Raw genomic sequence first — 25,045 nt, 5'->3', positions numbered from 1 at the left:
AAAAAAAAAATAAGGGAAAGAATACAGGGTTGATCTTGCAGAGAGAAAGAATAAGCGCAAACAAAGCGATCGCCGCCTCTAAACCCTCCTCTGGAGCTCGGCTAACTGTTACGCAGTCCCCCTTTCACGTGAAATGCGAACGGGGACAACGCAAAGCGCGACATTACGTGGAAACAACCGCTGATAAGAAAGACGGCCTGGAGCTCTTTGGGAGGAGAGCGCATTACGCGTTACAGACACTTGCGCTGCTTTCCGGGGAAGCGACGCGAGATCTCCAGCGAGAAAGCTCAGGATGGAGAAACAAAAGTGTATAGTGCCTGCAGACGACGTCCGGGATGGCAAACATGGCTCCGGCGGTTACGCAAAAGCAGCCGAATGTTCCTGGAAAAGCGAAAAAGTCACAGCGCTATCACCTTAACAGTCTGGGAACACGCGCGTTTCAGTACAATAACGGAGAAGGTAGTTGACACACTAAACAGAGACCTCACCGAACACAGTTGTCTAATTCCACCCGTTATGAAATTCGAACTCCAGCCATGCCCCTCGAACCAGCTTTCGCGGACTTGAAACGAAAGTAAGCTATAATACACTCAAGAGACATCTGCAAAAATCTGGCACCCGAACAACTTTCCATCGAACTGTCTTGAGCCATGGCCTCCGAGATCACCCCCCCCCCCCCCCCCGGGCGCGATTCTCTCGAGAAACGCGCGCGCGGGGGTGATCTCGGAGGCCATGCTTGAGCTGTTCCCTACCTTTTGCAGCCACAAGGGATGCGACAGCCGCAGACGTCCCAAATGTAGACCACGGGGAAATTCTGACTTGGAAACCCTGAACCTGTACCGAGGGTGTGCGATACGCATGATTGCAAAGTTATTACTAAGAAACTCGACTGGAAAGACTAAGGAGCTTATGCTCGCATTTATACAATAGATGACACCGGCGCCCTCCCAAAGCCTGCAAGAGTTCGGCCCCGGTACACTTGCATTTACGAGGGGGAAAAGAAACACGCAGACTGAAAAGTTTCAGAGGGAAAACGGTTATGCCGACGCTAAATGTCACCACAAAAACAAGTGAATGTGTAACTTTAGACATACGACCCATTACACACGCTTCCCGAAGTCAGTAGATAGCAGAAGCAATAATTTCGATTCTGTAAATGGATGGTCGCGGCCTTCGCTGGAAAATAACACTGAAGATGTATATTCATTGAACACATTTAGCCACAAGTGAAGCGTTAAGTATTCAAACGACAGGCCACTTGACAGAAAAAATAGTAACAAGAAAGGGTCATCCGCTCAGGCAGGCTCCAATATAAAGGAAACAAAATCTGTGCAATGGTTTGCCCGACGACCTGCTGCTGCGGTGTCGCCTTGAAGAGGACGCGCGCTACGAACAAAACGAGAGCTACGAAAATTTCCAGTGAATCCCCGGAAACGGAGCTTAGAACTACAGCATGGTGAGAAGATGCTTCGCCAAAGGATACGAAGAAAGAAACGTAGCAGTAATGCTTGGCCTCAGTCAAGTTGAAAAATCGTATACGAGGAAAGGAGAAGGCGCTGCTTCTTGGTGAACAGCCCAACTTAGAAGGACGATCGAGGAGGCACCGGAGCTGAGGCAAGTCTGGTGGGAATTTAAAGACAAAGGAGGGGCGCCGCACCGACTGAATGGTTTTAAGAACCACCGTGAAAAGGCAAATTTCACCGTTCCGAAAGCACGAAAATACGACAACAGCAACCCACCGAGCACAGCAAAAGGGAAGGCACGCCACGACGAAGGCAAGTTCAGGAGGCGGCCACCCCATGAGGCAGAAGCCTGGAATCCTGCGAAGTGAAAGCCATGGAGTCATCCATGGTGAAAGCCAAACAACCACAGCAAAACGACGCGGACAGCCGCTACAATCGTCAGTTTGCCGCGGGAAGGAGTGTTCATGGCGGAGGTAGAAGTGAGGAGGAGAGGGGGGGAGGGGGGGGGGACAGAAAGACGGGATCAAAGAATGAAAAAAAGAATTCAGACACGCTAAACAAAGCTTGCTCGAAGCGATGCCGGTGTGTGGGCTGATAGGAAAAGGGGAGGGGGGGGGATGCAACAGTGCAGTGACGAGGACTCGTCGAGGACGGAAGAGACGACGGTGCGTGGACGTTGAGATCCGGAGCACCGCGAGAGGGACAGGAGGGGGTTAGAGCAGAGGAGGAGCGGCTGCAGGCAGCGAGCAGCAGCAGCCGCCAGGCGACTTCCTTCTCGGCTAGCCGCCGCCGTAGCCGTTGCCTCCTCGGTACGCCAATCTCGTTTTCCTGGAAGAGCGATTAGCAGCGGAGGAGCGCGCCCGCGCGCTCTGGGGCTCTTGGAGACTACTACCGCGAAGCGGCCGCGACGACCACGGTCGTTCTTTCTTTTCCTCTCCCAAGCTCGCCGCGGTTCTCTGAAAGCCCAGCGGGCGAGTCGCTTCGGGGGTGAGGTGGATGAAGCGGGAGGCCACTCGGAAACGGACTAACAGATAAAGAAAGCAAAGGGACTCGTTATGTAGCACGTACTGACAGTACCCGCCGCGATTCACCGCCGCCGCCTCAGAGAAACGCAAGACAAGATCAGCGCGCGTTTCTTCTAACTCCTCCCCAACTATCTCCGCACATTTCCCTCGCCGGTCGCTCAAGACCTCTCGCGAATCTCCGCCGGCATGCCGACTCGACTGCAGAAACAGTGGAGAGAGGCAGGAGAGGCACACAGGAAGGCTGTCCCAGGAGTCGCGCGGCGCCGTGCTTTCTCGTCGGGTCTACTGCCGAGAGTGATGTTTCAGGCGAGAGCAGAGTCATTTGGAACGGCCTTTATTTTTATTATTTTCGGAACATCGCTCGTTCTTGAGGAGCGCGGATGTGGTGAGAAGCAACTGAGAACGTTCCCATCCACTCTGCCCCTACTACCACGACCGGTCAATTTATCGTCTTGCTGGGTCTTCCTAGAGTGTTTCTCCGAAACAAGAAAAAAGAAAAAAAAAATCACCGTGGAGAGGGCGATTGCGGCATTCCTCGAAACTGACTGAGCGACCCGTTGCTGCCTGTCTTCACGAAGGCCTTTCGCGACCCACTGCTTGGTTGGCACAAGAACCGCTTGGTTGGCCCGAAACTTTAGTGCAATCCCCGCCCATGGCTGCGCTTGCCTGTTTGATGCTACTACATCGCAAATGTGAAAGCACAGCGCAAATGGAAGCAAGCAGAGGGAAACAAGTAACAACCTTCAGGACAAGCGCTAAACTCGAAATGGGAATTTGTTACACAGAGAGTCGAAGAGCGCACAGTTTAGCTCAACAGCTTTTTTTCCTTGCCTCTGCCCTGTTCCTTTCTTCCTTCCATCTTTATTTCGCTCACTCAAGCGGAAGTGTAGGGCATCGTTTACTACACTGGTCAGAACTCGTCTACTACTGTACGTTTTTTTTTTTTTTTTTCTTACGGTTGCTGGCGAAAATGTCGTCACGGCGCGTAGGTCACGTGTTCGCGTGTGTCCCCGACTCGACGCCGAGGACAACGCAGGATAATTTCAGTCCTTAGCTAAAATCCACCACCCTCCTGTCCGCGCCAAAGCTGATGTCTGCTGAGCAGAAAAATACGCGTTTACTGTCGATAGAGATTGGATTTTAGACAACTTCCTTTATTGCGTCATTCGACTCAGACGCGCCAAATGTCGGAAGGGAATTTCTGAGCAGCACTTTGCACAGAACGAAGACGTCGCCTTCCCTGAGTGACACAAAAGAAAATAAAGGCTGTCGCAGTTTACCTGCCGGGAGCCAAGATACGCGTGTTTCATTTTTGTCTTTTCTGGCTTACAAAAGCCCCGATTACAGCGCAAACAGTCTTTTTCGTTCAAATGCGGCGCGCCATTGCCAACTTCATTTTGTCTCCTGCCCCCCCCCCCCCCCCCCCCTCCCCCCCTCCTTATTGTCCCTACCGTACGTCATCACATCGAAGCTGGAAGAATACATACAACGGGCGAATATTTCGACACCTTGGAATTTGAGATAATAAAGAGATAGGTATGACTGGCGATCCACTTCCTCGTCCCTCGCTCCAAAAACAGCGCGGACTGCAGCGTCACCTTTCCCAAAGTACACACCAACGATGGGGCAATGTGAGGTGCCGAGAAAAACAGCGAGAATCGCACGAGCGCCGGTGGCAAACACGTTTCGCAAGAGTGGGCAGAGGGAGGAGCAACCCAGGGATAGAAGGAGCAGGAATCTGCGCAGCCAGGAGGAACGAGTGCTCTCACGATCCAGTAAAGGTTTTGTAAAGCCCATTTTCTTTAATCCAATCGCGACCCTTCTTGCAAAAGGACATTTCAACACGAAATAAACACTTCAGAGAGAATATTCGATTCTGCGTCTCTTGTTAGTCGGCGCTGAATCTGGTTGCGCTGCTGGAGCTTTCAGTGGTAATCGATAGCAGGCATAGTCGATGACGGTCCTACATCGTCTCGAAACAATAACACCATGAAGCGCCTTTCAAACAAGGTTGCTTGCCAGCAGATGAAATCATTCACGCCATATTCGAACTGATTTAACTGGTATAACCCCAGCCGCGATGGAGTCGACAAGCAATGCGCCCGTGTGCTGTGCGATGTCAGTGCACGTTAAAGAACCTCCAGGTGGTCGAAATTTCCGGAGTCCTCCACTGTGGTCATAGCCTGAGTCGCTTTGGGACGTTAAACCCTATAAACCAAACAACGCCGTTCGCAAAAACGAGATATTGCAGTGTACTTAAAAGGACAACGTGAGCCTCCAATCCTGCACCCGTTTATATAAGCACGAAATATGGCATCGCAATAGGTGGTATCAGCCGTCACTGATAACCCGAACTTGATGTAGACTTTTGGTAACTTCCAGAGCGTCTCTGAATATCGTTCAATAGACGTTATGTTATAGCTAAGATGACCCTTCTAGGCGGTGGTGGTGGAAACGTTTATTGGTTAATTGGAGTTTGGGAGCCACATTATAAAGGGCAACGACGCGTTGAATTTCGCATCCTTATAGTTATTACTCAGCGTGCGGTTGTGCTGTGCGCTCGGCAGTGTCGGCCATAATCGAATGTCTGGTCAAAAAACTTGAAGGTCGAATGGCGTGTTGCTAGGCTGTTTATAGCGGAAAGGGCTCAGTGTCTGGGAAAATTTAAGCGACAGCTCTTCTGGTTCTCCAAATATTTATGACAAACGGCTCGGGAGAAAAAAAAAATACTTTCACCTATGCAGATCCGGCTTTTCGCATTTTTTTTTATTTGCTACAGATAGCAAAATTATCTTAATGTTATCAAAAACGCATAAAAGCGACAGTGTAAACAAGCAACGGAATCGTGAACGACGCACATTCCCGCACAAAGCTGCGGCAAGTGCGGCGTCAGCAGTTTTGACTGACGTCGCCGAAGCAGCCAAAGGAAGCAAAAATAGCTAAAACTTACGAACTTCCCACCGCACAGCCAGCGCCATCTGTCGAGTAGCTTTTAACTCACTCCGCGCCGACCCTACGTGCTTCTCCGGGGGATGAGCGAGAGACGTTTGTAAACACGGCGCTATCGTTCGTGCATACAAAGCGCATAGCCAGCGGCCGACGACAGCGCATTCGCCAAGAGCAGCAAAGAACCGAAAGCAAAACAAAAAACGACTGAGGACACAACCCGAAGAGCTCGACCGGACCGTGCGGTACCACCGGCCTAATCGTGCATCCAAGGAGTGGCTAGCAAGCCCACGAGAAAGCGCACAAAATCAAGACAGAATAAAAGAACGCGCTCAAAAATAAAATGGGCCTGTTCTTATTGTTTATTCTTTTTTCCTTTTTGCCTCCTTCGTCTGTAACGCTTTTGGGGCGCGTTTCTCGGAAACGCAGCTGGCGTTTGAAGCTTTTTCTCTCCGCCTGCGAGTTGCACGCTGGCGAACACACGCGCAGAGATCGCTCATGAAACACGCCGAAGAAAAATAAGAGTAAGGAAAACGTCAATAATATGGGCAATGAAAAGAAAGGTACAGAAAGCACCGAACGAAGATGCCTTTAATTGATGCAAACCAGCACCTCCAGTCAGCCGAAAACAAGAAAAGAAAGAGAAACTCGCGAGACGCATAGTTCGGGGCATAAGACAAAACGAGAGAAACAGAAGACGCTCGACGAACAGCAACGCAGTTATCTGAATAAAAAGAGTGATTCACGAGGTCATACTGCGCGAAACAGGACGAAGCGATCTAAAAAAATAAAGTAGCAAAAGTGAAAATGAAAACCACAGAACTACGTCGCTCGAGAAAACTGCATTAGCGCGCTGCTAAAAGGTAGCGCTTTGTTTTAACAGTTGGTCTTTTTCTTCCTACTAAATACAAAATGAAGCGATGCGGAGGTCAGACCTTATGAAACGAACCGTGCGCAGAGACAAGTAAAAAATAAAATATCCACACCCCTTTTTAAAGACCGCAGTAAGATCTGACATACTCTCTGCGCACCTGAAGCATTCTGAAGCCTGCACACAAGCACAGCCACCCTTCTGCGCTCACGCCCGACGCGAGGCAACACGTAGCGCATCCGGAAGATTGGGCGCAATCCGGATCTGCAGGTTTCTTCATTTGCATGCACTGGGAGTAGAAGAGAAAGAAAAAAAGACGTCGAAACCTGTCTCCTCCGTGATCTCCTCGAAGAAGAAGGATCTCCACCATCCCGGAACCGTAGTCTTTGCGCGTTCTGACGAGGTGCAGCATATAAACGCTGTGCTCGTCGGGACACACACAAAAAAAGACCCATCACGGTGGCTCAGCGTTCGAATTCTGAATTCCTCCCCATTAACACAGTGTTCGTGTTAATGTGGAGTTCGAGCCTTCGACGCTGCAGAGGATAAGACAAGAACCAGATTTCCGAACAAAAGTGAAACTCATTTTTGCAAGTCCTGCAGGCGTTAAACTCGCTTTAAACAGCGCGTCCGCTATAGTGACGTGTTGCTACCACTATGGAGGCTAATGGGAACGAATTTGTTTGCTCTCATGTACTGTGCCATGCATTACTCAGTCGTTCTGAAAAAGATGACTGCGCATTTGCATTGGCTGCACGTTTTCCTTGCAACAAGCGGCGAACCAATGAACGTGAATGTTTGTAAGCCATAATAATTTCATTAGTATGTAACGAGCATAACATGTTTGGATTCCTTCGCGCTGTAGGGCTTCAGAACAGTACTTTTACCAGATTTCAAAAAAAAAATAAAAAATCGATATGACCCAGTCTTGTGCACAGCTTCTGAACGTCTCACTGTCACTGTCCATTCAGCTGTGAAAATTAAAAGTAGTTTGTGAGTTTTAATTATAAACAGAGTAATTATGAGCTTCCCTAGTAAATTACGTTTGCAAGGCTGAAGGTTTTGTTCCTAAAGATATTGTTTCTCCATTTCAAGCTTCATATTTTTAGGAATTCTTGAAAGTGTTCGTTAAAGCATCCGGCATAACTATACCCTCAACATGGCGCCGTCACTTTCATTGTAAGGGAAATTATATATTACTAGTTAATTATACCTGTAAACAAAATATGCCCATTCTCGCAGTAATCATTATTAGATCTAGTTATCACTAGAAGAACAGTTACCCTGAAGCGGGTCACTGCGCAAAATAGTCATTATGTCTCCTTTTATTTATGTTCATATTTAGCAACTGCGTTCCACCGACTTTTGAAAGGTCGAACCTTGTGTTGTGCTCCCAGCAAAGAACGCAAAAACATAACACAAAGAATGAAGACGAAAAAGGAAAGCGATGAGGAAAGGGAGTCCTTGTGACAGCGCATGAAAGGAATAACACATAGGCAAGCACATAACAAAATAAGACATTTGGAATTCTGCGAGAGTATATTATTATGCATCAATACAAGCAAACGTGCGGTTCAACAACTCCAGAATGTTCGCACAAACGCACACCGACATCGAAACGAACAAAAACGCACTAAAGGTCGACGGCTTGTAATTAAACTTTTGACGCCAATGCGGCAATAGCTGTGACTGAATACGACGACGAAGACAAGAATGATGACGGCAAAGCGACAAGAAAAAAAGAATAAAACTACAGAAACAATTAAAAAAAAAAAACGTCCGATATGTACGCACTTCAGCAAGTGTATGTGAAGCTCGGTGAACTTCATGAAGCGAAATTCGGTCTACCGCACAAAGTGCACGACGACACCCGACGCACGGCGGAGGCGTGGTCGCTGCCGCCGCGAGCAGAGCGCTCGTTCCGTCCTCGTCTCAGCCTGCCTTGCTTTCCTGCCATAGATGTCATTCCAGCGCGCAGCTTGTACAGTGCTCACAGTGTTTGAATGCCTGCAGTCGTCATTTCTGAGGCCAGTGCATAGCTTATTGTGAGGAAGCAGGTGTATGGCGGCTGATCGGTACGCGATACGGCGCCAATGGGGTGTGTGAGCTTTGGGTGTTCAGAAGAGGAGCCTGGTTAATCGAGAGGTGTCACTGAGCGCCTAACTCCTCAATGACAGCTTATATATATATATTGTCACGTAGTTCTAAAATAAAGCCACACAGTCCTCGGAGTGGGACGGTCCAATACCTGGATCCAGGCAAGCACAGTCAGCAAACGCGGCCGCAGAACGCTAGCACGAGTCCGACGTCATCTTCTTCGGACAGCCGTGCGCACGCTAGGTGGCAACGCTAGGGGGAGATATATAAGCAATCTTAGCGATTGTTCCCGCGGCATACGTTTGTCCTGTATGCACCTGTGCGGAAAAGAAAACGTAGGGGATAGCAGAGGTTCGGAATGCAGTGACTGTAGTGCTGTTTGTATGTTTGCTTGGTACCTCTCCTCTCCCAAGTATTTGATTAGCCGATATCTTCTCCCCAGTCTTTGATTAGCTGGCGGAAGCCTTATTTTCCTTTCCCTAACCATTGAATGGAGAGAGGTGTCGTCTGATTACTTATTGGTTGCCGCACCCGCCAAGGGTGGAGACGGAGGGTTTAAATAAATGTAAGAGCTTTGGGTTAAACGGGGGCTGATGTCGTCTAATCAACGATTCAATCATGCCGTAAATAGTTTTCTCCTTGCTTGTTTCTTCTTGTTTGGTTATGTTTGAAATAAATAGTAAACTTTTCTCTCCTGCCATCAAGTAATGTGAATGTTTGTGAGTCCGAATACACCAATCCATCAAGAAACCTCGATCTCATCAACAAGCGTTTCCTCAAATCGCCACCTGAAGGGGGAAACTCATCTGCGATGGAACAGAATGTAGGCAACACACTATATCTAAGTTTGTCGCTACTTCGCTGTCAATTCTTCACAGCCTAAGAAGGGATGAAAAATGGGGAATGGCGGCAGCAAGAAAGCACTGTTCCATTTTCGTAGTAACTTCATACTTTGGGGTGAGGGGCAGTGACCACAAATGCGCGCTCGAACTCCAGGCTACTCTGTGAATGCGCCTGTTATGTGGCTAGGTGGCGAAAATAGACGCCTAGCGGCTCAGGGACTCTATTTTGGCAGAGGCGAAACACAAGAAATAAAAAAGCCCGTGAGCGCGAACCGGGAGGAACCAGTTGAAGAAATGACAAACCGGGTCCTATCCACAGCGAGTCCGGTGCCTTCCATTGGTCAAAAGCTTACAGCAATTTCTCAAAGTTTACGGCACGCTTTGTGCCGCGGGTGAGGCTATCGTAGATGAGCAGAAATCATCTGATTCCCATTGATATTAGTAAAAGGGCGAGTTGGAACATAGACATATAATAGCTCAACAACGGAGACAAGAGAGCTGGTCCCGCGCTGTTTTTTGTCTAACCATTAATAATAATAACCATCGGTGAATTTTGCAAGGACAAACTTCCCTCTCAATGACTTCGAATTGATCTCGGCGTAGACAATAAACTTCCGGATTGACAGCACAGCGGTCCAATAAAATGCTGCGCTGCCTTAGTGAGCACCGCTTCCCGTCCGGTTGGGACTGCTGTCCTGTGTCGGTAAGAGAGAGAGATATGTTACGACCAAGCATCCGCATTTGCGCGCTCTATTGTTCGCCTGTGGGCATGGAAAAGTTTTGTGAATATGTGGTGATGGTCCATTGGCTCTAAGTGAGCCTGTTTCCAGGAATCCTGTTTTGTAAGCATGTTTTGCTTTGTGGACAACCTGCAAATGCCAAATTGGCCCTGTCAAGAGAACGTCTGGAAAAACACAAAGAAACGTCCCCCTGCGGGAAATAGCAGGAAGTGCTTTCTTTTGTTCACCCTTCCAGTCGAGAAGTGCTATCCTCCAGTGATGAATGCCTCCTATCCAAAGGAGACGACAGAGTGACATGTCCGCTGACGTGCAGGACAAGAGAAGAGCATGACTCATACGGCCATTAAGTGATTTCCCGGGAATGCAGGAAAGATTTGCAATTGTCGAAAAGGGACCATGTTGGGAGCCCTATGCGGCGCCACGTGCACTCGGGTTTCTGAGAAGTAAAACCCCCAGAACCAGCCTGTGGTTTCTTTGCTGAAGAATAGAAATGTACCTCCTCTCCTCGCCGTTCCCAAGCTTTTCCCGCCAACAAGTGATCACGCCCAACGAATGAATGCCGGACCAGTCAGTGCTTCAGACCATCAGTGCAGTGATGTGTTCGATTGGATGCCGATACCTGAGGGGCGTGCCCTGGATTTGGTTGGTCAGCATCTTCAGAGAGGGGCTGGACATAGGGGGTTTTTAAGGACGCTGCAGAGCACGAAATGTCGCTCTGAGCCCTGGGTAAACGGCTCATCCAGTCGCTTCTCGCTATGAACTCTTAACGCTTGCCATTTTGCTGATGTACCCTTCTTTTTCGTGTAAATATTGTAAATAAGTTTTCTCAAAGTGCCATTAAACCTGCTTGTACATATTTCACCAACTTCGAAGATTCAATCCTACTTCAACCCCGAGTCTCTGCACGCTACCAAGTGAAGGCCGGGTCGACGTAGCCCCAGCGTCACGACAACTGGTGGCAGCGGTGGGATCTGAATCTATAAGCACAACGACTGGTGATCAGCGGTGGGATCTGAATCTACAAGCCACAACATCGGGTGATTGGAGGTGGATCTGAAGCTACAAGCCACAACACCTTGTGATCGGAGGTGGCATCTCAAGCAACAAGCAGGAGCAACAATCGGCCAACAAGAGGGCAGCTCGGAACATCGATCGCATGTGTGGGTGAGTGCTTGGCTTTTCTTCTGATGTGGACCAGGTTCTAGAACAGGGTTAGATTTTAGAACTGGTAAAGAGAGTGTGGAAACGCCTTTAGGTTTGGTAGTTTGCACTGTTGTTTTGGAAGTAGCCGACACTCGGAGCGATCATGGACCTACAAAAGCTGCAGAAACCGGAACTGTTGCAATTGTGTGAGGAATTGGGAATTGATACAAGTGGTTTGGCACGAAAACCTTTGATTATAAAGGCAATCACAGATTTGGGAGCCGATGATGAGGAGCTCAGTGAAGCATGGAACCTCATCGGTCAAAAAAAGGAACAGCTCAGACAGCAGAAAGAGCGGGAAAAAGAGGAAAAGGAGCGGGAAAAAGAGCAGAAAGAGCGGGAAAAAGAGGAAAAGAGGCGTGAGCGTGAACTTGAGAGGGAAAAAGAGGAAAGGGAGCGCGAACGTGAGTGGGAAAAAGAGGAAAAGAAGCGTGAAAGAGAAGCAAAAAAGCTGGACCAAGAAATTGAGCTCCGGAAATTAGAACTAGAGTTGAGCAAGAGGTCGGGCAATTGTCCCCAGCTAGCGGTACCTCTTCTCAACAAGGAGGCAGATTTCAAGATGTCAAAGTACATGCCGCCATATGTGATATCAGGGGATATCGGTCTGTATCTGGCTAACTTTGAGCGAACCTGCGAAAAACTGTCCTTCCAGCGAGACACTTGGTCTCAGAGATTATTGACGGTTCTGCCCTGCGAGGCAGCGGAGGTTGTCGCGCGGCTAAGCAAGGAGGACGCGGACAACTACGAGAAGGTCAAAGCTTGCCTTCTGAGAAAGTATAGGCTTAGCGCCGAGGCGTTCAGACAACGTTTTCGGAAAGCTACTAAGTCCAGGGACGAGAGTTACCCTGAATTCCTGTACAATTTAAGAGTTAATTTGGGCGAGTGGCTAAAGAGCACAGATTCCTACAGTGATAGGGACGCTGTAGTCGAGCAAATTCTTTTGGAGCAGTTTTATAACTGCCTCCCAGAAAAAGAAAGAAATTGGTTACAGGACCGAGGCGAAATTAAGTCGGCAACTGAAGCTGCCGAACTTATTGAGGAGTATGCTTCGCGCCGACAATTCAGCAACCCAGCAGTGGATAGGCCCCGCAATCCCAAGTTCAGTGTGAAAAACCGTCAGGAAAGGCACTTTGCTAGAGTTGGAAACGAAGAAATGAAGGTTTCTTCAGGCAAATTCCCTAGAAAGGACGGCAGTGAGAAAAGTGGGGAAGTGACCAACGTGCAGAACACAAAGAATAAGCTTGAGGCTAGGAAGCCGCTCACATGCTTTAGGTGTAATGAGCAGGGTCACATTGCCGTCAACTGCCGGAAAGAAAAGATTGCTTTCTCGTATGTCAGGGACTGCGATGAAAATATGCAGCTTTTAGAACCCTACCTGCATGACCTAGTAGTCAACGGGAAGCCTTGCAAGGTACTGCGCGATTCGGCCGCAACGATGGATGTTGTCCATCCGGCGTATGTATCGCCTTCCGACTATACAGGACAGTGTGCATGGATCCGACAGGTAGTTGAGGAACAGAGTGTGTGCTTGCCGATCGCGAACGTGGTCATCGAGGGCCCTTTCGGCGAATTAACAACCGAGGCTGCCGTTTCAGGAAAGCTTCCTAAGTGCTATCCGTATTTGTTCTCCAACAAATCGGACATGCTGCTGCGAAAGAGGGGCATCCTTTTCGGAGACAGAGTTGTGCAAGCCTTAACACGTTCAAAGGCGCGAGAACTAGCTACACTGCTCATTCCAGAAAAATCCACAGCGGAGGAAACGGCAGTTAAAACAATGGTAAATGCGGAAGATAGCAGGTCAGAAAACTTTGAGAGCGAGGCATCTCAGATAAGTCAACTTGAAAGTGAGCTTGATGAGACGCGGAATGAGGACGTTCTTGAGAGTAACCTCTTGCCGCCAGTGTCTAGTAATCTCACGAGACTTTTAAGTGGAACCCGAGAGGACTTAGCTATAGAGCAAGCCAATGATCCCAATATACAGGAGATAAGGGAGCGCCACCGCGCCACTAAGACAGCAAACAATATTTCTTTCGAGATGAGAAAGGGAGTGCTGTATCGCTTATTCAAGGATAAGCGCGGAGTAGAGCGGGACCAATTAGTCGTTCCCCAAAAGTACCGCGGAGACTTACTGCGACTTTCCCATGGCAGCTCGTGGTCATGTCACCTTGGAATAAAGAAAACAAAGCAGAGGCTGTTGCAAGAATACTATTGGCCTGGATGTTTTAAGGACACGGAAAATTTTGTACGGTCATGCGACACGTGCCAGCGGGTTGGAAAGGCGCAAGATAAGTGGAAAGCTCCGATGGTGTTAGTACCAATCATTACCGAGCCGTTTCACCGGTTAGTAATAGATATAGTTGGGCCACTTCCTGTGACCGAGTCAGGGTACCGTTATATCCTCACTATGTTATGCCCAGCCACAAAGTTTCCAGAGGCTGTTCCGCTGCGCGAGGTGACGTCCGAGAGTGTAGTGGATTCGCTGCTGTCAGTGTTTGCACGAGTTGGATTCCCTTCCGAGGTACAAAGTGATCAGGGTAGCGTTTTCACGAGTGTCCTCACCACCTCATTTCTCGAGCGATGCGGCATTAAGGTAGTGCATAGCTCGATCCATCATCCGCAGAGCAACAGCGTAGAAAGATGGCACTCTGTTCTCAAACGAGTCCTGAGGGGACTGTGCTATGAAAACAAGCGCGAATGGGATACCTGCCTGCCTGCAGCGCTTTTCGCTTTGCGGTCAGTGCCGCACGAATCCACTGGATTTAGCCCAGCCGAGTTGGTGTACGGAAGGTCACTGCGCTCACCTTTGCGAATGGTGCGCGAAGCCTGGGAGGGGCGCGGAGAAGACCCAACAGTAGTAGAATTCATTCTGAACCTCTTGAATCGCTTACATAACACTAAGGAACTCGTTGAGGCCAGCATGAAGTCAGCCCAGGCTCGTTCCAAGGTGTACTATGATAAGTCAGCCCGTCAAAGGACGTTTTGTATCGGGGACCAGGTGATGTTGCTGAGAAGTTCAAGGCAGAATAAGCTCGAAGTACAGTGGGAAGGACCGGCTGAAGTCGTTGCAAAGCTTTCTAACACTAACTACGCAGTGAAAATTCCCGGTAGGCGTAAAGAAGTGCGCATTTATCATTGCAATCTTATGAAGCCTTATGTGCAGAGGGAAGCCGTGGTAAATCTAACGTTAAACCTTCCCGAGGAGATGGGGGACAACTTGATTTGCCTCAGCGGAAAAGGAAGCAACGCTCAGGAGCTTCTCAAAAAGACGGAGCAGAGAGGAGAACTAAAGAAATCCCAGCTGTCCGATCTGGGCGAGATAATAACAGAGTTTGAGGCCTGCTTCGTGGACAGGCCAGGCAGAACTGATTTGACTGAGCACGATATTGAGCTGACTTCAGACGTGCCAGTGCGATCAAGGTGCTACCGATTTTCTCCAAGGCAAAGAGAAATTCTGGATAGGGAAGTAACTCGCATGCTGGAATTGGGAGTAATAAAACCCTCGGAAAGCGATTATGCTTCGCCTATGATCTTAGTAGAATCTCCAGGTAAAGACCCTAGGCCTGTGGTAGACTACCGAAAGCTAAATTCTCTCACCAGGGATCAAGTGTATCCTATTCCGAATATTGAGGAGAGAGTAGAACAGGTCAGTAGAGCGGCATATGTGACTACGCTGGACCTTACTCGAGGATACTGGCAAGTACCGCTCACTGAACGCGCCAGCAGATACGCGGCTTTCGTCACTCCGACGGGCAGCTACCAGCCAACAATGATGAGTTTCGGGCTCAAAAATGCTCCATTTTGTTTTTCCCGACTCATGGATAGGGTTTTAAAGGGGTGTGAAACATTCGCGGTGCCTTATTTAGACGACATTGCGGTTTTTTCCGACTCATGGGCGGACCATATGGTACATCTAAGAGCTGTACTGAGCCTTTTGCGTCAAGCTGGACTAACCGTAAAGGCCGAGAAATGTTGCCTGGCAAGGGCGACCGTGGACTACTTGGGTCACAATGTAGGTCAAGGTTTCAGGAAACCCAGCGAGATTAAGATTTCTGCGGTAGCAGACTACCCGCGGCCGAGCACGAAGACGGAAATTCGAGCATTCCTGGGTCTGACTGGGTACTACAATCACTACATCCCTAACTATTCAGCTTTGGCTAGCCCTCTGACCGACGCTCTCCGCAAGACAGAACCGACAAATGTAGTCTGGGACGAACAAAAGGAAGCCTCCTTCGTAAACCTGAAGGCTGTGCTGATTAGCCGTCCGGTATTGCGAGCTCCAGACTATGACCGAGAATTCACGGTCCAGTGTGATGCCAGTGATCGAGGGTTAGGTGCTGTTCTCTGCCAGAGAGATGACGACGGTAATGAGCACCCCGTGCTCTACTTGAGCAGAAAGCTGAGTTCTAGAGAGAGGGCTTATTGCGCGTCAGAGAAAGAGTGCGCTTGCATTGTATGGGCCATTCAAAAATTGCAGTGCTATCTTGGAGGGGCCAAATTCACCGTAGAGACGGACCATTGTCCCCTGGCTTGGCTGCAAACTGCGACATCGAAGAACAGTCGCCTTCTTAGGTGGAGCTTGATTTTACAGCAGTACAATTTTGAAATAAGATACAAAAAGGGGAAGTTAAATGGGAATGCGGACGCGCTTAGCCGCTCTTTCTAAGCGGTCCGAGATGTTCCTCACCATGTATCCAAATTGATAATCAGGTTTTTTTTTTTTTTTCGTGCGCTTGAATATAGATGACTATGTAAAGCAGCACGTTTGGTTTTCGAGGCATACGTGGGTCCTGAACGTCTTGAGAGTGGGCTTTTCTCGAACAACAATGGCAGTTTTCTTTTGACCTGGTCTCTTCAGACGGGAGCCGAGTGCTTGCTTCGACATGTGGTTGAGTTTCAGATAGCTCAAGCAATTTGGCCTACAACAATCAAGACAACGCGACATGCAACAGCGAGCTTCAAGCGTTCACGTGCAGGCCATTAAGTCGTCTCTTCATGCAGCAGCTGCGGCTGCTGCCCTCCGAGTCTCTTCTGGCGGGGGAGGAGGCTGTTACGACCAAGCATCCGCATTTGCGCGCTCTATTGTTCGCCTGTGGGCATGGAAAAGTTTTGTGAATATGTGGTGATGGTCCATTGGCTCTAAGTGAGCCTGTTTCCAGGAATCCTGTTTTGTAAGCATGTTTTGCTTTGTGGACAACCTGCAAATGCCAAATTGGCCCTGTCAAGAGAACGTCTGGAAAAACACAAAGAAACGTCCCCCTGCGGGAAATAGCAGGAAGTGCTTTCTTTTGTTCACCCTTCCAGTCGAGAAGTGCTATCCTCCAGTGATGAATGCCTCCTATCCAAAGGAGACGACAGAGTGACATGTCCGCTGACGTGCAGGACAAGAGAAGAGCATGACTCATACGGCCATTAAGTGATTTCCCGGGAATGCAGGAAAGATTTGCAATTGTCGAAAAGGGACCATGTTGGGAGCCCTATGCGGCGCCACGTGCACTCGGGTTTCTGAGAAGTAAAACCCCCAGAACCAGCCTGTGGTTTCTTTGCTGAAGAATAGAAATGTACCTCCTCTCCTCGCCGTTCCCAAGCTTTTCCCGCCAACAAGTGATCACGCCCAACGAATGAATGCCGGACCAGTCAGTGCTTCAGACCATCAGTGCAGTGATGTGTTCGATTGGATGCCGATACCTGAGGGGCGTGCCCTGGATTTGGTTGGTCAGCATCTTCAGAGAGGGGCTGGACATAGGGGGTTTTTAAGGACGCTGCAGAGCACGAAATGTCGCTCTGAGCCCTGGGTAAACGGCTCATCCAGTCGCTTCTCGCTATGAACTCTTAACGCTTGCCATTTTGCTGATGTACCCTTCTTTTTCGTGTAAATATTGTAAATAAGTTTTCTCAAAGTGCCATTAAACCTGCTTGTACATATTTCACCAACTTCGAAGATTCAATCCTACTTCAACCCCGAGTCTCTGCACGCTACCAAGTGAAGGCCGGGTCGACGTAGCCCCAGCGTCACGACAGATATTTTAATGGCAGTTTTATCGGCAAGGTTGTCCTGTTAAGCATGACAAGCTAAAGTGCACTAGAAACCCAAGGTGAACACATGTCGAAGTCGTCTGATCAGGACCGATAGCGCCCGAGACGGCGAGCGCATGGTGCCGTCGTTTGATAAGGAACGCTATTAAACATGCTGCTGCTCCCGCCGCGAACACCTGTTGAAGTCGCCTGTCAAAGCGGACGGCAATTAGAGTTGTTCGATTTTGGTTTGCGTTTTCCTTCTTCACCTTCTAAACTTCCCGGCGGAGTTCGCGCGCTGACTGTTAATTCATCTTCATCCTCCCTCTCTTGCCCCGAGTCATCTGTCGGAATGAAGGAAAAACAAAACGATCCGCTAATTACCGAAGGCAGGGCGAGCAGAACGATGGAGACATTCCTCCGTTCTCAGAACTTGTCCTCAAATAGCTGGCGCCAGCAATGAACGAGCGAGGCGCGCGCGCGTACAGATTGAAAAACGGGGGAAAACAACACAATACAGAAGCTGAATCCGGGAAATAAATGCGCGCGACGATAATGAGTGACGATGGGGTAAGGCAGTCGTTTTTTCCTGTATTTCTCGAGAAATTTAAGAAAACGAAAAAATATTTCTTGAGAAGTGATGTGCTCATTGTACGTTCACGATTGATGCATTTCAGACATCTTATAGTTGCCCCAACAAAGACAGGACGAGCGCTGCCTTGTGTGTGCCCTTGTTCGCGCAACTATAAGATGTCTGAAGTACTGCACCAACTAGGCCGACAACACTGAAACAATTGATGCATTCATTTCTACAGGTGACGATTTTGCGCGCACAGAGCATCGATTACGTTTTCTATTTATATTCTATTATTATTATTATTATTATTCCACTTTCTGGAAGCTGTTCCTGACATCTTTCCCTGCAGCGGCGCCGCCCATAATAACAATGGAAATAAATATTGATATTGCAGTTTCTGTTTTCTTAAACATTTCCAAGAAATTCTGTAAAACAACAATATAACATGGTTCGGCAGCATGTGTTCAGCTACGTTGCCTCTCCTTGTAGCTAGAGTCGACAGACATCCGAAGTAATTTGTTTCGAGCCCGGGTGACCTTGACAACGCAAAGAAAGCTACGGTCGAGCGCGCCTAGGAGCCAAGGAGGAAAAAGTACGCAAACAAAAACAGCAGTGGAAAGCGGGACAGAGCAAGGCCGACAGCCGACCTTCTGTTCCCCTCTGCGCAGCTTAAAGAACTTCCCTTCCCCTTTTGAACTTTCTTGAGCTCTGGCCTTTCGTGCAACAAATTCATAGCGCACAGCTAAGCGCTTATATTGCCCCTTTTTTTCTCTCGCCACTCTAACTGCCAGTTATTATTATTAATATTATTATTATTACTTTGGGGTGCCCCATTCAAGACGAATACATTCACAACCATTTCGGATGTTGCACATGTTCATATAGGCCGTCATATGAAACAGTGTGCCTACACTCTGGAATTTCTTGAATCACTCCCGAGGCGAAACCAAACAAAACATGTTTTTTTTTTTTTTCTGTTTGTTTTTTTAATATTAAATTTAAGACAGTTGTAAAACACTTGGAATTAGCGCGAAAAAGCGTAACTATTCAAATGCGGACGGCTTAATGTAACTAGAAGCCGGTTAATTGGGTCGATTCGAGCTTCGGAACATTTCGAACTCGCATTCGTTGTATCAGCATCAAGTTTGTTCGAACTTCAGGGAAACCCCATCGGGCTCCATTCAATCCTGTCCCCTAGATCTGACCCCTACTTGGTGCATTATCAGCCTCTCGGATGAACCGATTATTAAAAAACTGCATAGTCCAAATGATAAAATAGTCGTTTGAAAACTGCGCCAGTTTAACAGATTAATGACGACGATCGACTGCAGGCAAACCTCTAAGCAGCTGTAAGGCGTTGCTTGCATGGTGGACTCCGAGCGTCACCGCGTCGGAAAAGTGAGACAGGACAGACACGTGTGCCAACCGTGCCCTCGGCAGCAAAAATAAAATAAAATTCGCGTCTCTCTCAGCAACAAGGTAGGGGCAACTGATACACGGAGAGGCTCTTATCGTCGCCAGGTTTAGTACGAACCTTCGCGAGTGAGAGGCGTACAGGCCTAGTTTCTTGTTCGGCCGCAGTGGTGATCTGAGACACTCCACCACAGATATGAGAAAGGTGTATTTAAAGAAGGCATAACAATAAAATAAGAGCACACCATTGAGGAAGAAACACTGCAGATACAGAGATCAAAACGAAGCAACGTGCTGAGAAGAGGAATTCAAACAACGGAATATATGGCCTGAATGTGACGCGAATGTCTGCCTAGTTATAAAACCTGGGATGTGTGTAACTTTGGACGGCGGGTAACGGATCACCCTCGTGCCAAACAACCAGGCGTTATGAGCTAGTTTTACAAGAAGTGCCAGAGTGACGGAGGGAGTTATCCACAGCTTGCGGGTGCCTTGCATTCGTCTCTGTTGAAAGAATTACCCGGAGGAAAAAAAAAAAAAGAAAAGTTGAGCAAGCTTGAGGGATCTCGCAGATTATGTACAAACATTCGAGCTTCTTATTCACATTCTCGTCGTTTTCTCCCTGCGCGGGTGAATGCGCGCTTCGGAATTTCGCAAAACGCTGTGCAACTCGTGCTCTTTAATAGAAAAAGAGAAAAAACGTGGAGCGTGGAAGAAAACAACCGCGCGCGGTTCTCCGCTAATTCCATTTCGGCCGACGTCTATATCGCCTGACAAGGGTGATTTTGTTTGCTAGAAAGGCGAAATACAGTTTCTTCAAGGTCTTTTTGCCTGCAATCCAGGCTCGTAAATGTTGGACAATTTCAGGGAAACAGTTTGAGAAGGTAATTTCCATTTTCACACATTGTTCAATATCACGATAAGAACCGATGCGTCCCCAGATCATCCCTTATCAGGCTTCTAGCTTGTTGCTATTAATTTTCAAAAACATATAACGAAAGCACGCACCGGAAGCTTAGATCATTCCCGTGAACTTGCGCAACAGTGTATTATAATATTCCACACTTGCCTGACGATTAGAAGCTGTCCTACAGTCCTAGACCTGAATGGCACAGAGCGATACAACAATTTTGTCTCGCAGGTACAGCTGGCTCCCTCCGCAAGCGCATGACGTTATGTTAAAACTCCAGTAATTGATCCATTGGCAAACATTCGCAAGAAGCAGGTCGGGAAAATAAATATGGCGACATTTCAGCATGACTTGGTCTCTGACTGATGACCCGCATACATTCCAACTCTTCATCAGGCATAGAAGTTTCTGCATACTAGCATCCACAATGTGTCGCGTGCTCACATGAATGTGACGTTTTGACGAGAGAAACGCGAAAAACGCGAAAAACGATGGTCGGTGCATGTTAGAAATCTTTAGGTGAATGAAATTATCCCGGTGTCCTCCAATCCGGTCTCTGTATCATGCTTTCTCATTTCACTCCCTACTGTACATCTTTCCTCGCGTCTTGGTTAGTGTGTCCGCAGTGGCATAATTACTGCGACCCCTCCTTTCCTCAAAGGAAAACAAATTGACGAGGAAACAGTGCCGCTGCCTATCGTTCACAAGCTCACCTCACTGAGAGATAAGTTGATAGCCAGCCAAGCGAGTCTGCATATATAGATGTTTTCACCCTTCATTGCGGTGTTGTGTAGCTTATTTCCGAGAAAGAACAATATTGTATGCATAATTAAGTACGTTCCGAGAACCTGTGCCCCGAACGAGCCAATTACTGCTGCTCGAAAACGCACATGCTGCAGCGGTGACCAAGTGACAGCGCCAAGTGTGTGCACACAGGAAGCCGTGGAGTTTGAACGGGGACACACACACACAGCTTGTACGATGACCAGATAGGATCAAAATCAAAAGCCAGTCAGCGTTGCCGTCAACGTCTCAAACGAGAATGAAAACTTAATTGCTTATTGCAGCGGCGGCAAAACCGCAGCAAAGTGCCTCAGCCGAAACGTCACGCAATGTTGGACAAGTGAAAGAGTAATGAAGACAGGCTGTTGTTAGTGTATGGCCAGTCGGCGAAGGAGAAAATCTTTCTGACCGCTAATTATCTGCGCACCCACACATCCAGACGGGAACGACGACCGTGTGCAGGGAGCAATAGAGAACGCCAAACTAAAGCGAGAGAAGAAAAAAAGAAACTATGAAACATCAACATCACCGGCGTATGGCTCCGGGTTTGGCCCGCCGGACAGAATCAAAAAGCGAAGAGGGCAGCGGATCGCGCGACCCAAACGCTAAAAAAAGAACGTTTTCGCGCGGCCCCAACTATATCTCTGGGGCTGACGTAGACGTGGGCGTTGCCCGTTCGGGAGCGTGAAAAATAGTAAAGAAAAATTGACGCGAGCGTCAGGTAATGAAAGCGCACACCGCCGCCGCTGCGTCGGTCTCGCGGGATAGGTTGACGGCCCGACGTGACCTCGTTCCCAAAACCTGAAACATAAGAGGGCCGCTGCTCGGCTACATCTACTACAGCCTTCACAAAACAAAGGGACTCGCACGCCGAGCGAGGAAGCAAGTGGGCTTCGACCTCTTTTCGAACTCAACGAAAGTACCATTTGTTCTTTTTTTTTATTATTTTCAGCGGCTCGCTAGCAAGGCTTGAGCTTTTCCGCCTCATCACGGGAAATTAAACGAAGTACACGAATCGCCAAGTAGTATCTTCGCATTGCGAAAGTCTTCACCACACATTCCATGATCGCACTACGACATGAAAGCGCGAATATAGTTAATCGGGACCAGCCACTCGTCTTACCAGCGCCCGGCATCTTCCAAGCCAGTCCCCGCAAGGGAGGTCTCTGACCTCACTGCTCGGGAGGCCAGTTTCGGTGCGCCGCCGGCAGTAGCACCGTCAAAACAGTGTGTCGCGAAGCGCACGATAACGTAGCGCTACTCTTGCGGACAAGTAGAAGAGGAAACGCGGTGAGAGAAAATACTCCTACACTACAAGCTCGGCCACGATCGTCATTCCTCTACGTAATGAATAGAACACACGGGTTTTCCCTTCAAAAGAGCTAGCAAAACTTCGCCTGGCGAGGGAATTTCCCGAGTAAATACACCAGCAGGTGTTTTTCTGGCTACCCACAAAGCGCGAGCAGGTATTCGTGACCGAGCGTGACGCTGACCACGGTGAATACACACGACGGGGCCGCAAAACAAGTCGTGCTTCAAAAGGCATCCCCGGCGACGCAGCGGTTAGGCTTAACGACGAGTACGGCCCAGCCCGGCTGCCCACCGCGGCCACTCAAAACCATTCAACTCAACTCCCAGAGCACAACTGGAGCCTTTCCTAGCAGAGCATGCTTTCGGGGCCGATAAAAGCTCTCTCAGTATCGCAGAGAACGGTTTGCTTTGAAAGCTAACTTGTCAGCTGTGCCAAAGTGCAACCGGGTCGTCAAACCCTAGGTGAGCTTTAGTATGGGGGAACACCCGGCACGCGCGCTCCGCAACGTAACGGAATTTCAGAAAGAGGCAAGAAAAATCAGAAACTAACCCATGATGGTGATTGACGAAGACGCACGGCGCAACAGTCGGCGGAATCCAGCGTTACCGCGGTGCTCGAGCCGCCCCAAAGGAGAGGATAGCGGGAGCAGTGCACATGCCACCGATATCCACAGCCGGTTGATCGAAGGCCCCGTCCTCGCCGCGGCTAGGACGTATGGCGGCCTTGTGTCGCCCCAATCGATAATCCAGGGTTCGTCTTCGCTGCCACTCCACAAAAACCTTGCCAACTCTTCTTCCGAAGACAACTTCAGCACAGGATTCGGAAGAGCAAAAATCCTCCAGAGTAGAAGAGAGCGCGCGCGCACGCACACACAAATATGATGAGGACCACGGCGCCGTGGGAGCACAGCGGCTGCGAACACACTACCGAAGGCGAATTACAGCAGCAGCGACGACTACGCACGTTCAGTCGCCGAAAAATCACCGGCACAAGTGTGGAGACTGCACCCGCTCCCCTCTGTTCCGACCACCCAACTCCGCGACCGCCACAGTGCTGCTGCTGGGAACACCCTCCGCTTCGACCTCGGCGCGCTCGGCGCAGGCCGCTTCTCCGCCGGTTCTTCTACTGGGAATCCATCCAGCGAGCGCTTTCCAGGAACCACGCCAGAGGCGCGCTGCCCTTTCCCTTCGCCTCCACCGCCGACTCCTCCTCTTTCTCCATTTTGGCCCGTTTTTTTTTTCTTCTCCTTTCGCCTTATTTCTTTCTCACCGTTCACGACGGCCTTTTCTTCTGTCTATTCGCTCACTCTTTCTATCCCTGCGGCATGTCGGCTCTGTGATGCCGTTTCTATTCTTTTTTTGCCATGATGCATTACAGTTCTTGTTTTCTTTTTCCTTACCCACTACGAAGAACGAACGGGTAAGAGGTGAGAGAGGAGAGGAAGAAAGAAAGAACGGGGAGAAGGAGGTCGGGCCGCTCCGCCGCTGCGCTACTATTTTCATTCGAACTCTTCTTGCCTTGCCCCGCTGCTTCTCTCCTTTTTGCTCCGTCTGTTTACTTCCCAGAAAAACGCGTTCGACGCCGCATGCTCGCGTGCGCGCCTGCGCTATTGGAGAGTGAGGGCGGTAAATAAAAACGCGCATACCGCTGTGCAAGCTGAGAGGTTGTTTCGGGAGGGAAAGTGCCAAACAATAAGGGATTGAAGAACTATCAAGTTATTTTCGTTATATCAAACTGATAGGAAAAACGGAATCAAAGGGAGAAAGCTGGGTACGAGAAACTACAGCCAAACAAAATGGCGCCTTTTTTTTTTTTGCCTCGCGTATGTGACGTCATATGTTCGTCACGCACGGAGCGCGCTTCCATTTATCGGCTTGCCAGTGCAAGGGCCGACGTCATGAGCCGTCCGCCGCTTCGGTTGGCTGATCACAACCTGGCCGTCGTCTGCTTCCTGCGCGCGTGCTGTGGCGGGGCGCCGGGGCCACGGTGCGTACGACTTCTTACGTCCAAAGGGCCGGTAACGACGCCGCACAGACGCTTGAAAGTTTTGTTCCACGCCGCGTCCCATACTAGACATTCACTACTAACTGCTCTGCTGGAGTGCTGAAAGTGGTACCCCGCAGTCAGCCTATGCGCTTCGTGCGTTTTTACGGTGCCACTGCTAAATTGTTGTTACCTGTCAGGGGAAAAAAAGAAAAATAAGAATAAAAAAAAAATCATTTTTCACGCGCAGGAAGGGGTTTCCACGTTCGTGGCTATGTTCAAGGGGGCAACAAAACGCATGGCTCGAAGATGTTGGGAGAAAGTAAAACGAAACAACACGTTCCGAAACGTCGGTAAGGCTAGTAGATACCTTTCCTTCCCTAGTAAGTGCAAATGAACGGTTGTAAAGAGCGTGTCGGGCTGCTTTGAGTATGCTTTTCTTCGTCCTGGAAGTCCATTCAAAACGAGCTTGTGTTGAGTTGAGTCTGGGCGGCAGCGCAGAAATAAACTATCACAAAGACCTCGGAGTGCTTCCCCGACTTTTCTTTTGTGGGGCGGTCAAAGGAGGGACGCGTAGTTATTCACTAGGTAGAACCGTAGGGGCAGCGTGGAATGTCAGCTATCTTGCTTACCGACCACGTTTTTGTCCGGGTGGGAGCAAAAGAAAGGAAAATAAAAATATAAGCTGACCCTCTAGTGGCGTACCTCCTTTCAATGGGCTTCTTTTTTCGCCACTCCCTGCCGACTGTCTGCCCGCCGCGCATCCTCCTCTCCCGTCGAGGTCAACGTACCGGGAGCGGCGGACGGCTTGATCTCCGCCTCCGGGACAGCACGAGATTTTTATTGATCTTTAAATCAATCAGTCGTG

The 25,045-nt window shown here is 49.1% G+C and overlaps 1 protein-coding gene across 1 annotated transcript in view; it reads right to left on the bottom strand.

The window, feature by feature from the left end:
* The window catches only part of LOC146190071 (suppressor of cytokine signaling 2-like), a 40,769-nt gene extending 17,464 nt beyond the window's left edge, over positions 1-23,305 (bottom strand). The window contains exon 1 of the mRNA XM_084604810.1: positions 22,744-23,305. The gene's annotated coding sequence lies outside the window, so the exon portion shown is untranslated. The remainder of the gene's footprint in view (positions 1-22,743) is intronic.
* Between the last annotated feature and the right edge of the window lie 1,740 nt (positions 23,306-25,045).

Source organism: Amblyomma maculatum, chromosome 5 (genome assembly GCF_055883805.1).
Source record: "Amblyomma maculatum isolate TAMU_Amacu chromosome 5, ASM5588380v1, whole genome shotgun sequence".
NCBI classification, from domain to species: domain Eukaryota; kingdom Metazoa; phylum Arthropoda; class Arachnida; order Ixodida; family Ixodidae; genus Amblyomma; species Amblyomma maculatum.
Note: the sequence above shows the minus strand (reverse complement) of the source record. Positions and strands in the feature narration are given on the sequence as shown.